This window comes from Zingiber officinale, chromosome 1A (genome assembly GCF_018446385.1).
Source record: "Zingiber officinale cultivar Zhangliang chromosome 1A, Zo_v1.1, whole genome shotgun sequence".
In the NCBI taxonomy this organism is placed as follows: Eukaryota; Viridiplantae; Streptophyta; class Magnoliopsida; order Zingiberales; family Zingiberaceae; genus Zingiber; species Zingiber officinale.
This window is the reverse complement of record NC_055987.1, coordinates 163,060,805-163,073,888: the sequence shown is the minus strand read 5'-3', so window position 1 is coordinate 163,073,888 and position 13,084 is coordinate 163,060,805.

Here is a 13,084-nt window from a genome sequence, read left to right as displayed (position 1 = left end):
TTCTTTCTGAATTTTTGGATGCATTCTTAAAAATATAATAAGATCACTATCTTGCGTTGAAACTAATAGATGAAGAAAGAAAAAAGAATAGAGAATAATTCTTTGATTGATGCTTACTAAAGATAATAGAATTATTTATACAAGTTGTTCAAACAATAATGGAAAGATTAAATATGGTATACAATTTATAAGCATAGCAATAAATATAATAGATTTGGAAATATTATTTTTGCTAGTTGATTCATCTTGATTGTGATGTCAAATATAATAAATTTCAATTGATTAAAATCAATTCGAGATTATTTTTCCTTATTGTCATCACCCCCTCGCCCCTCCCCCCCAAACGATAAACTCAATGGGAGTGTCTGAACGTTGAGTTTGAGTGCTAACTTGGTGAAACATTATCTGGATAATGACTTAGTAAATATACCAGCAATTTGATCTTCAGTAGAGATGTAAGAAATTAAAAGTTGTCGAGTCACCACATGCTCATGAACAAAATGAAAATCAATCTCTATATGTTTGGTACGAGCATGAAAAATAGGATTTACCATAAAATAAGTTGCTCCAATATTATCACACCAAATTTTAAGCGTAGCAATTGGGGAAAAGTGTAATTCAGAAAAAAGAGATCGTGGCCAAATAATTTCTAACGTCAAATTAGCTATAACTTTATATTCAGCTTCAGTATTTGAGTGAGAGACTATATGTTGCTTCTTGAAAGCCAACAAATAAGATTTCGCCTAAAAAATATGACATATCCACTAGTAGATCATCTATCTTCGGGAGATCTAACCCAATCGGCATCACTGTAGGCAATCAACTCTCGTAAGGACTGACAATATAAAAGAAGACCATGTAGAATAGTGACTTTGAGATATCGAAGAATTCTCTTAACACCTTCCCAATGGTGTTCAGTAGGAGCATGCATAAATTGACAAGCACGATTCACAGCCAAAGCAATATCAAGTCATGTAATGGTGACATATTATAAGGCACCAACAATACTTCGATAGATCTGAGGGTCAAACATTAAGAGGAGGATGAAGGTGCGGTGAAACCAACTTCAATGATTGGTGTGGAGATAGGACGTGCACCATCCATTTTAGCTCGTTATAGAAGTCTAGTAATATATTTTCTTTGAGAGAGAAGACAATCTTCAGAATATAAGAGAAACTCTATGCCAAGGAAAAAATAAGCATTGTCAAGATCATGAATAGAAAACTCTTGACGAAGAAGATGGAATAAAATAGTAATGTCATTTTGATCACTACCAGTTATTAATATATCATCCATAAAAATCATAACAAATATTGAAAATTCCTCATTACATTTGTAGAATATGAAAGAATCAGTTTTTGAGCCAGAAAATCCCTGAGTATGAAGCCAGGTAGATAGACGATGAAACTATGCACAAGGTGCTTGCCGAAGATCATATATAGATTTCTGAAGTTGACACACATGTGTTAGAAGTTGCAGGCGAATGAATCCAGGTAGTTGCTCTATATAAACAATTTCTTCAAGATGTCCAAGAAAGAAAGCATTGAAAACATCTAATTATCGTATCAACCAATTGGAGCTAATAGCTATAGATAGTAGCAATCTGATAGTTGTAATTTTGACGACTGGACTAAAAGTATCATTGAAGTCAATACCTGATTGTTGATTAAAGCCTTTAACAATAAAGCGAGTTTTGTAATGTTCAATAAATCCATATGCACGATACTTAATTTGGTAAACCCATTTAGAGCCCACAATATTCATAGATGGAGTACAAGGAACTAAGCTCCAGGTTGCATTGTGAAGAAGAGTACCAAATTTTGTAGTCATCGCAGAACTCTAATTTGGATCTTTGATTGCATGTTTAAAGTTAGAATGTTCAACAAAATTTGAAGAAACAATAAGAGCACGTGGAAGAGGATAACAAGTAGAAACTGGTTGACATCGTGGATAAATATCGCTTAGTGGAAGCATTCACCGAGGAGTATCATCATCAGAGCTACTCGGAAATGAGTGTTCAGACGGATGAGAATCAGAATTAGAAGGTGGATCACCACTAGCCGCTGAGTCTATAGGAATATGTGGAGATGGAGTTGGACCCAAGATACCATCCCCCCTTGTACTTTTAATATATCTTGATGATTAAAAAGAGCTAAGGTAGTTTCTGTTGGTGTGGGAAGCATCCGGCGATCGAACTCATGTTTTGATAATGGCAAAGGATTCAAAGTTAAGGTGTTTTGTGTTCTAACAAGTCTGCTTGAGTATTTTAGGAAAGTCCTAGCTGCGGTTAGGCAAAGGGAAAACCCTAGGGGGTGGTAACCCTAGGTCATAGGGGGTAGTAACCCTATGCGGAAAGTCTTGGCAGGTCGATGGCTTCAGGCAAAAGTCCTAGGGGGTGGTAACCCTAGGTGGAAAATCCCGGTGTCGCGAACCAGGTGAAAGACTGGACTAGCCGGGAAGCGGATGTACAGCAGAAAGTCCGGAAGCGTCGAGTGTTGAGCAAAAGTCCAGTCGATCTGGAGGATCGCACTGGCAACAGGTAAATCTCCTGAGTGGAGTAGGTGAGGATGCGTTCCCCGTAGAGGGAACAGTAGGCGTCGGGTCGACCTAGGGTTTCCGGTTGGAAATCCGAAGTCAGACCCGGACAGTCCGGAGACTGTCATATCATTCCATTTATATTATTGTTTTGTGCTAACTTTGTGCTGCAGGGTATTTTTGGATTAACATATCTTGCAGGGACCAAAATGCACAAATGACCTCGGATGAACAGTGCCGAGGCGCCTCTATGGAGCTTGGAGGCGCCTCGGGTGCGAGCCAGAAGAGACCAGCGCATCACAGTCCCAGGTGCCTTGGAAGAGGTTTAAGGCGCCTCGGACCAGTGGATGGAGGCACCTCGGGTGGATTAAGGCGCCTTCAGATGAGATAAGCGCAGAATGGTCAGCGCTCATCTGCACGGTGAACTCGGAGCAGTGGAGGCGCCTTGAATGGCTTTCAAGGCGCCTTGGATGCCCTTTATAAGGGGACTTCGAGTAGCAGTGAAGGATATCAACTCTCAAGCGATTCTTCTGCATTCAACTGCTAACGAACTCATTCCGAAGTGCTGCAACTCGACACCGACGACCTGGAGCTTCAATTTAGCATTTTAGTTGTCGGTATAAAAGTTTATTTACGTTCTTTATTTGCTTCTTGTACTTAACTTGTAAATCTATTCGAGCTTATAGTTGTTGCCCACAGTAAGCAATCAAGGATCGCGGGCCTTCGAGTAGGAGTCGCTACAGGCTCCGAACGAAGTAAATTCTCCGTGTCCTTCTGTGTGTGTTTGCTTTTCTTTTCTATTTCCGCTGCTTATTACTCTGTTAGTTTTTGATATGATTTATGATTTCAAAAAGTGAAAGCCACGAGCGCTATTCACCCCCCTGTAGCGCATCTCGATCCAACAATAGGTATCAGAGCGGGGTCGCGTTGATCTGGTGCAACCACCAATCATGCATTTTGTAGTGGTTATTTTCTGTTTTTTTTCGGAGTCAATTAGAATTAGCTAATTAGCTACATTCTAATTATTTTACGAATCAGTTTTACTCGAAGCTGGTGCAACACCACTCGAGTTCATTATTTCTTATCCTTATCTTCCCACACTGCTAATCCAAGACCTAGTCTTGGCACATTTCTTTTGTTTTTGTTTTACATATACTGTCGATATTACAAATGGCCCAACAAGAAGGGTTCAACACCGTTCGCCCCCCACTTTTCTCCGGAGAAGACTTCGGATATTGGAAGGGGTGAATGGAAACCTTCCTGAAGACACAATTCGATACGTGGATGATAATCAAGACAGGACTACTACTCCCATCCGACGAAGACGGCAAGGCGACACCCTGCGAAAAATGGGAATCTACCACAATCAAGAAGGTGGAAGCTGATGCCAAAGTGACCTTCATCCTCTAGTGTGGGCTGACCAAGGAGGAGCTCAACAGAGCTGGTCCATTCTCAACGGCAAAGGAGCTATGGGAGAAATTAATCGAACTCCACGAGGGCACCTCGAAAACGAAGGTAAGTAAGCGTGACTTATTATTTAATAAACTGTACAATCTAAAAATGCAGGAAGGAGAGACGGTGAGTTCGCTCCACGCACGGATTCAAGACATCCTCAACTCTCTTCATGCGATAGGGCAGAAAGTTGAGAATCGGGACGTCATAAGGTACGCTCTAAACTCATTTCCGAGGAGTACATTGTGGGCATCAATGGTAGATGCCTACAAAGTCTCCAAGGACTTGTCTTGTTTAAAATTAGATGAGTTATTTTCTGAGTTTGAACTTCACGAGCAGACTAATGCACAGCCAACCGAGAAGGGGGTTGCTTTAGTTGCAGGTACCAGTCGAACATGAGAATCGAGATTACGGCGAAAAACTGAATCGGAATCAGAAGACGAACCCGACTCAGAAGGTGAAGAAGACGAACTAACCAGCGAACTCATGAACCTCGTGAAGAAGCTCTACAAGAAGAAGAAGGGCTTCAACAAGAAAGACCTGAAGAAGGCGGTACAATCCAAGGAGGCCCAACCAAGTTCTAAGGTAAAATTTGAAGTAATCTGCTACGGATGCAACCAGAAGGGGCACATCAAAGCCAACTGCCCTAACCAAAAGGAAGCAAAAAAGCAAAGAAGGAAGAAGGCACTGAAGGCGACGTGAGACGAATCTTCTTCGGAGGACGACGACGACGAACTCGATCAGACGAGTTTACTCGCGTTGATGGCCCGGGACCAGATCGACGAATCCGAGAGCGAGAGCGAGTCAGAGGCCGAGTCCGAGCGAAGCCACGGATCCGCATTCGTTTCCGAAGGGCCAGACTCCGCTGTAAGTATTCCTAGACTTAATAATTTAATCAATTATTTATTACGCAAGTTAGCTAAGTCAAACCTTAAGATTAAGTCACTTCTAAAGAAAGTAGCTGTCCTTAAAGAAGTGACTAACTCTAATCCTTACCTGATCAAGTTCAGACTGGAAATTCAACTCAAGTTCAAAAACTTGAGGAAGAAAATTCTAGTTTGAAAAATTAGGTCAAGGATTTAAAAAATACCTTAGAACGATTTTCTTTAGGCTCCAAGAATCTTGACCTAATTCTTGGGACACAAAGAGCCGTTTACAATAGAACTGGGCTAGGATATAAAACTAAAAAGAAATATAAATCTTATTTATCCTTAATAAACAAACCAAATAGAAAGGTAATCCAAGCATGAGTCCCTAAGTCCAAATTGGTCAATCAAGTTGGACTTGGCCAATACTGGATCCCGAAAGATCAAATACACTACCTCGATAGACCATATCGAGGCTATGATCCAGGGGGAGTAAACACGAAAACAATTCAAATTATAAATTAAAATTCAAAATTAAATTAAAATTCAAAATTCAAATTATAAATTAAAATTAAAATTCAAAATTCAAATTATAAATTAAAATTTGAAATTAAAATTAAAATTCAAAATTTCAAAATTCAAATTATAAATTAAAATTCGAAATTAAAATTAAAATTCAAAAATTCAAAATTCAAATTACAAATTCAAAATTCGAAATTAAATTAAAATTCAAAATTCAAATTACAAATTAAAAAATTCAAAATTAAAACTCAATCCAAAACTTAAATCAAATAGAAGGAGGATCTAGAATAACTGGCACCTCCAACTTAATCTACCCGACAGGGTAACCGAACTTTACCTACCTGGCAGGGTAAATAGCGTTAGAACAAAGGGCTAGGTTTAACTTGAAACACGGTACTGATGAAGTTTTTGGATGATAGTACGTTAGGGAAGCTTGGGCATCGCATGTCTAGGAAGATATGACTTCGACCTAGTGCATTTGGCCAAGTAGAACTGACCAAAGCTACCCTTAAATGGATCCTAACCAGTTAGACCAATGTTTAGTATTAAGTTCAATGGGTAGGACTATTTGGAAAACCTCGAAGGCATGGTTACTTTAATGAGTTCCTTGTGACTCACCATAGCCCAGAAGTTTATTTAAAGAATGCTTACTTGTTGAACCCAAAGCTAAACCTGAATCTAACCCAAAGTTAAACAAAACCCTAAAATTAAAATCATCTCACAAAAACTATAGGGTTCACTGATTGAAAATTTAGATCGTGTGAGATGACTAAGAAATTAAAAATTGACTTGAACTTAAATCAAGTTAATTCACTAAATTAAAATTAAATTAATTCAATTGAAATTAATTAAACAAACTTAATTAACTAAATTAATTAAACTTTTTCAAATTAATCAAACTTAATTTAAACTTAAAACTATTTTCAAAATTATTTTAACTTAAAATTCTTTTTCAAAATTAATTTAACTTAACTTAAAATTCTTTTTCAAAATTAATTTAATGTAAAATTCTTTTTCAAAACTATTTTAACTTAAAATTCTCTTTCAAAGTTATTTTAACTTAAAATTCTTTTTCAAAATTAAAATTCTCTTTCAAAATTATTTTAATTTAAAATTATTTTTCAAATTTAACTTAACTTAAAATTATCAAAAGCTAATTAATTAAAAATAACTTTTTCCAAATTTTTCAAACCATTAATTTAATCAATCATCTCACAATCACCCATAGGGGTTAATTGATTGAAAACTTAGATTGGGTGAGATGGAAAACTAGGGAGCCTACTTCAATTAAGCTATCTTTAAATCCATTAAAAGAAACCAATTCAACTACTTCATGTGTAGGAATTGGATCAATGGATGTTGGATAGTGGATGCTCCAGACACATGACTGGAGATAAGTTGAAGTTTACTAAGCTCAAATACAAGAACTTAGGATCGGTTGCATTCGGTAATGACGGTAAACTTAAAGTAATCGGAAAAGGTAATATTGAACTTAGTTCTGACTTCATTATTCGAAATGTTTTATTGGTTGAAAATTTTAACTTTAATTTACTAAGTATAAATCAATTGTGTGATAGTGTATACTTAGTCAATTTTGACAAATCTGGGTGTTTAGTTAAAAACATCGAAAACCCTGAAATCAGACTTAAGGGCATTAGAAAAAATAACATCTACACAATTGACCTATCAATATCCTCAATAAAGTATCTCATGACACAACAATAGGAAACCCAACTGTGGCACAGAAGACTGGGTCACACTCACACTAGACTCATTTCTAAAATGAGTCAAAATGGCCTAGTCAAAGGTTTGCCAAAATTAAAATTCATTAAAAACTCAATCTGTAATGTTTGTCAACAAAGAAAACAAACCAAATCAACACACAAGTCAACGAATCTAGAAAGAACTAACTCTGTGCTTGAGCTCCTTCGCCTTGACCTATTTGATTCACATAGAGTCAAATCACTAAGCAAGAACCAGTATTGCTTAGTTATAATTGATGACTACTCTAGATTCACATGGGTAAAATTTCTAAAAATAAAAGATGAAACCTTTGAAATATTTAGTAATTTATGTAAATTAACAGAAAATGAAAAAGATACTAAAATTAAAAGAATACGAAGTGATCATAGGGGGGGGGGATTTGAAAATCATAGGTTTACCCAATTTTGTAACATAAATGGATACCAACATGAATTTTCATGTTCTAGAACCCCCCAACAAAATGGTCTAGTAGAACGTAAAAATAGAACACTACAAGAAGCCACTAGGACTATGTTAAATGAATATAATTTAAATCATCAATTTTGGGCTGAAGTAATAAATACTGCAAATTATATTCAAAATAGAATTTTAATTAACAAACTTCACAATAAAACCTCTTATGAACTATATTACATAAAATTCCTAACTTAAACTATTTAAAGGTATTTGGGTGTAAAATTCACATTTTAAATACTAAAGATTACTTAGGAAAATTTACACCCAAATCTAACCAAGGAATATTTTTAGGATACTTCTTAACCAGTAGGGCCTTTAGAGTATATAATCAAAATACCTTAAAAGTGGAAGAAACAACTAATGTAATCTTTGATGAAGAAAACAACCTACCTAATATAAATGAACATATTGACATCAATCCAAGAACTATAGAAGATGATGAAATCCAACCTAACCTTAATAAACCAGAAGAACCAGTTTCTGACCCACATATAAGACCAACTAGAGTAAGTACTTTTCACCCACCTGACCAAATTTTGGGTAACCCAAACCTATGAGTCAGAACTAGATCCTCCTATAGAAACCTTAGTCAGATTGCCCTTATTTCTAAAATTGAACCTAAGACTATAGAAGAAGCCCTACCTGACCCAGATTGGGTTATTTCTATGCAAGAAGAATTAGCCTAATTTGAGAGAAACCAAGTCTGGGACCTTGTACCTAAACACATAGATAAATCAATAATAGACACCAAATGGGTTTTTAGAAACAAGTTGGATGATCAGGGTGATATAATAAGAAACAAAGCTAGACTAGTAGCCAAAGAGTTTAGTCAAGTTGAAGGCTTAGACTATGATGAAACTTATGCACCAGTAGCTAGACTCGAATCCATTAGGATGTTATTAGCCTATGCAGCACATAAAGGGTTTAGGTTATACCAAATGGATGTTAAGTCAGCCTTTTTAAATAGGTTTATCAAGGAAGAGGTCTATGTAAGCCAACCCCCAGGATTTGAAGACTTGGACTACCCAAACCATGTATTTAAACTAAAAAAGACTTTATATGGACTAAAACAAGCCCCTATGGCATGGTATGAAAGATTATCTAATTACTTAATATCCAAAGGCTTTAACCAAGGACAAATAGATCCGACCCTGTTTGTAAAAACTATAGAAAAAGACATCTTCATAGCCCAAATCTATGTTGACGATATAATTTTTGGCTCAACTAACTCTAAATTTTTAAAAAAATTCGTTAGATTAATGGAAAATGAATTTGAAATGAGTATGGTTGGGGAACTCAACTTTTTCTTAGGCTTACAAATAAAACAAACCAAAGATGGAATCTACATTTATCAAACTAAATATGCTAAGGAGTTAGTTAAAAAATTATGCATGGAAAATTCAAAAATAATAAATACTCCAATGGCAACTAACATCAACATTGACTCTGCCCCAAAAGGAAAACCAGTAGATCCAAAGTACTATAGGAATGCCATAGGTAGCTTACTTTACCTAACTGCAAGACGACCCGATATATTGTTTGTAGTAGGTATATGCGCAAGATACCAATCCTGTGCAAAAGAGTCACACCTAACATATGTTAAAAGAATACTTAGATACATTAAAGGTACTCTAAATGTAGGATTTTGATATCCTAGAACTTGCACCTTTGACCTTTTTGGCTATTCTGATTCGGACTATGCCGGGTGCAAATTAGACAGAAAAAGTACAAGTGGTAGCTGCCAAATTCTAGGTCAATGCCTAGTAAGTTGGTCAAGCAGAAAGCAATACTGTGTTGCTTTATCTACTACAGAAGCTGAATACATAGCCCTAGGAGAGTGTGCATCTCAACTGTTGTGGATGATGCATACATTAAAAGACTATCAACTAGAATATAAAAATACAAAAATCTTTATTGATAATATCAGCTCAATTAATCTGACCAAAAATCCTATTCACCATTCTAGGACTAAACACATAGAGGTAAACACCATTTTGTAAGGGATCACGTAGCTAAGGGTGAAATTGCACTCAACCATGTTGAGTCCAAATCAAACATAGCTGACATTTTTACAAAACCCTTACTTGAACTTGAGTTTAGTGCACTTAGACGGCAAATAGGAATGTGTTGGGTAGAATAGGTGTTTCTTTTTACTTAATCGTCCTGCTTTTACGTGTTTTTTCAAATTCTAGGAAAATATTATTTTCAAAATTCCAATTTCTTAGAATTTTCAAAATTCGGACTTAGCCTAAGTTTTCCCCCTAGAAATCATGCTCCCCCTAGACTTAAGCCAGAGCATCTCACAAAAACCTAGGTCTACCTTGCTTGTGCTTATAAAACATAGAATAGCGTGAGATGCATAGAGTACAGCCTGGACTCAAGAATGTTTATATCTGTGCATCAATATGAGTCTGGGTGTTAAACACGTAATATACATCAATCAAGTCAAGTCTTCCAGTCTTAGTCAAATCTAACTGGACTAAATGACTTAACTCGACTAACCAAGTAAAAGTTGTTGCCCTCTAGGCATTCAGCAAGTAGCTAAAGGTTAGACAGTTGGTAAAGGATACTCAGTTTTCAGGTTAAGCATATTTGATCTTTAGGGCTCTGATACCTCTTAAAGTAAAATTGGATAATTTGAAATCTATTAAACTTGACTCATGTTTGGAATTAAGGACTAACTGACTTTGAATAAATAACCTAAACCAAATTTTTAGCTACTCCACTCCCTCCTTGTCCTGAAATTTAATAAGTATTGTTTAAAATTAAGCTAAGTTTTTTTACCTAAGCTATAGTTTTCAAAATCCAATACTTGCAAAGAGCTTAGCTAAGTTCCAATTTTTATTTTCAAAATTTTAAAACTTAGCCCACTTTGAAATCTAACTTTGTAAATTCTTGCTTTCCTAAGTAATGCATAGTTTTGCAAAATTTAACTCATTGCTTTTCAAAAATTTCTACTAAGTAAAAAGCGACTTCAAAAATGTTTTCTCAAAAATCATTTGGCTCTAAATATTTCTCTAATAAATTTTCAAAATCTAAACAAGTACATCTCTACGTATAGTTTTACTAGCTTTTCAACTTAGTTAAAAACTGTCAAAAGGTTCCACCTTCTAGTGGTTTTATAATTTTAACTAAGTTTCCAAAGGGCTAACATCATCCCTTAAAATCAACCCTTATTAACTTTTAGATCTTTATTTCACTTAGCTAAAAGGTAAGAAAAGAAAATTATAAAATGTTAAGTGTTATCAAAGTCTTGTTATCCCTCTTTAAAAATCAAATGACTATTTTGATTATTTTTTATATATGGCAAAGGGGGAGAGTAGCAAATTCAAATACTCAAATAATTATCAAATTCAAATTCAAAAAATGAGAGTAGCAAATTCAAATTTAAAATAATAAATAACAAAATATTAAAGGGGAAGTAACAGTTAAGGGGGAGCCTAAACTTGATGCTATGCTTTAAATTCATGGAGTTTACTTTAGCAAAATATTCATTGATGTTATGCTTGCTTTAAAGGTTTTTATTTGCATCTATTCTTTATTTGATATCTGTTTACTTAACTTTGAATTTGAGTTGCCATAATAAAAAAGGGAAAGATTGTTGGTGCGGGAAGCATCCGACGATCGAACTCGTGTTTTAATAATGGTAAAGGATTCAAAGTTAAGGTGTTTTGTGATCTAACAAGTCTGCTTGAGTATTTCAGGAAAGTCCTAGCTGCGGTTAGGCAAAGGGAAAACCCTAGGGGGTGGTAACCCTAGGTCATAGGGGGTGGTAACCCTATGCGGAAAGTCTTGGCAGGTCGATGGCCTCAAGCAAAAGTCCTAGGGGGTAGTAACCCTAGGTGGAAAGTCTTGGTGTCGCGAACTAGGTAAAAAACTGGACCAGCCGGGAAGCAGATGTCCAACAGAAAGTCCGGAAGCGTCGAGTGCTGAGCAAAAGTCCAGTCGATCTAGAGGATCGCACTGACAATAGGTAAATCTCCTGACTGGAGTAGGTGAGGACGTGTTCCCCGTAGAGAGAACAGTAGGCGTCGAGTCGACCTAGGGTTTCCGGTCGGAAATCCGAAGTCAGACCCGGACAGTCTGGAGACTGCCATATCATTCCATTTATATTATTGTTTTGTGCTAACTTTGTGCTGCAGGATATTTTTGGATTAACATATCTTGCAGGGACCAAAGTGCATAAATGACCTCGGATGAACAGTGCCGAGGCGCCTCCATGGAGCTTGGAGGCGCCTCGAGTGCGAGCCAGAAGAGACCAGCGCAGAACAGTCCCAGGCGCCTTGGACCAGTGGATGGAGGCGCCTCGGGTGGATTAAGGCGCCTTCAGATGGGATAAGCGCAGAATGGTTAGCGCTCATCTGCACGGTGAACTCGGAGCAGTGGAGGCGCCTTGAATGGCTTTCAAGGCGCCTTGGATGCCCTTTATAAGGGGACTTCGAGCAGCATTGAAGGATATCAACTCTCAAGCGATTCTTCTGCATTCAACTGCTAACGAACTCATTCCGATGTGCTGCAACTCGACACCGACGACCTGGAGCTTCAATTTAGCATTTTAGTTGTCAGTATAAAAGTTTATTTACATTCTTTATTTGCTTCTTGTACTTAAACTTGTAAATCTATTTGAGCTTATAGTTGTTGCCCACAGTAAGCGATCAAGGATCGCGGGCCTTTGAGTAGGAGTCGCTACAGGCTTCGAACGAAGTAAATTCTCTGTGTCCTTCTGTGTGTGTTTGCTTTTCTTTTCTATTTCCGCTGCTTATTACTCTGTTAGTTTTTGATACGATTTACGATTTCAAAATGTGAAAGCCACGAGTGCTATTCACCCCCCCTCTAGCGCATCTCGATCCAACAGTTTCAACCACATGATGATATTTTCTCTCTGCAGATCCATTTTGTTCAGGAGTGTGGAGACAAGAGACTCGATGAAGGATGCCAGATCAGGAAGTAAGATGTTGATGAAGCGCTTGATATTCTCCACTTTAATCAGAATGAAGAGAGAGTATTTTACGATCAAAAGAACGCTCAACATGCTTTTGAAAACGACAACAAAAATCAAAGAGATCAAAATTTCTTTTCATATGAAAAATCCAAATGAACTTGCTAAAGTTATAAATTAAAATAACATATTAAAGAAAATCCTAATTAGAAAGAATAGGAGCAGGACCCCATACATCAGAGTGAATAATTTCCAAAGGAATGCTAGAGTTGCAGTAGAAAATACAAAAGGTAGTTTATGAGATTTTACTTTCATACAAGCTTCATATAAATGAGATGAGGACGCTAAAGAAGTTGATAAACCAAAATGACTAATAATGTCCTGAACAAGGTGTAGAGACGGATGGCCAAGACGTGCATACCAAGAGAATTTGTCCGTGCATTCTCCAACAAATGTTTTAAGAGAGGTGGGTTGAAGATGATAAAGACCGTTTTTAGTGTCCCCTTGGAGAAGAATAGTTCCTATTACTCGATCCTTCACAATACAATAT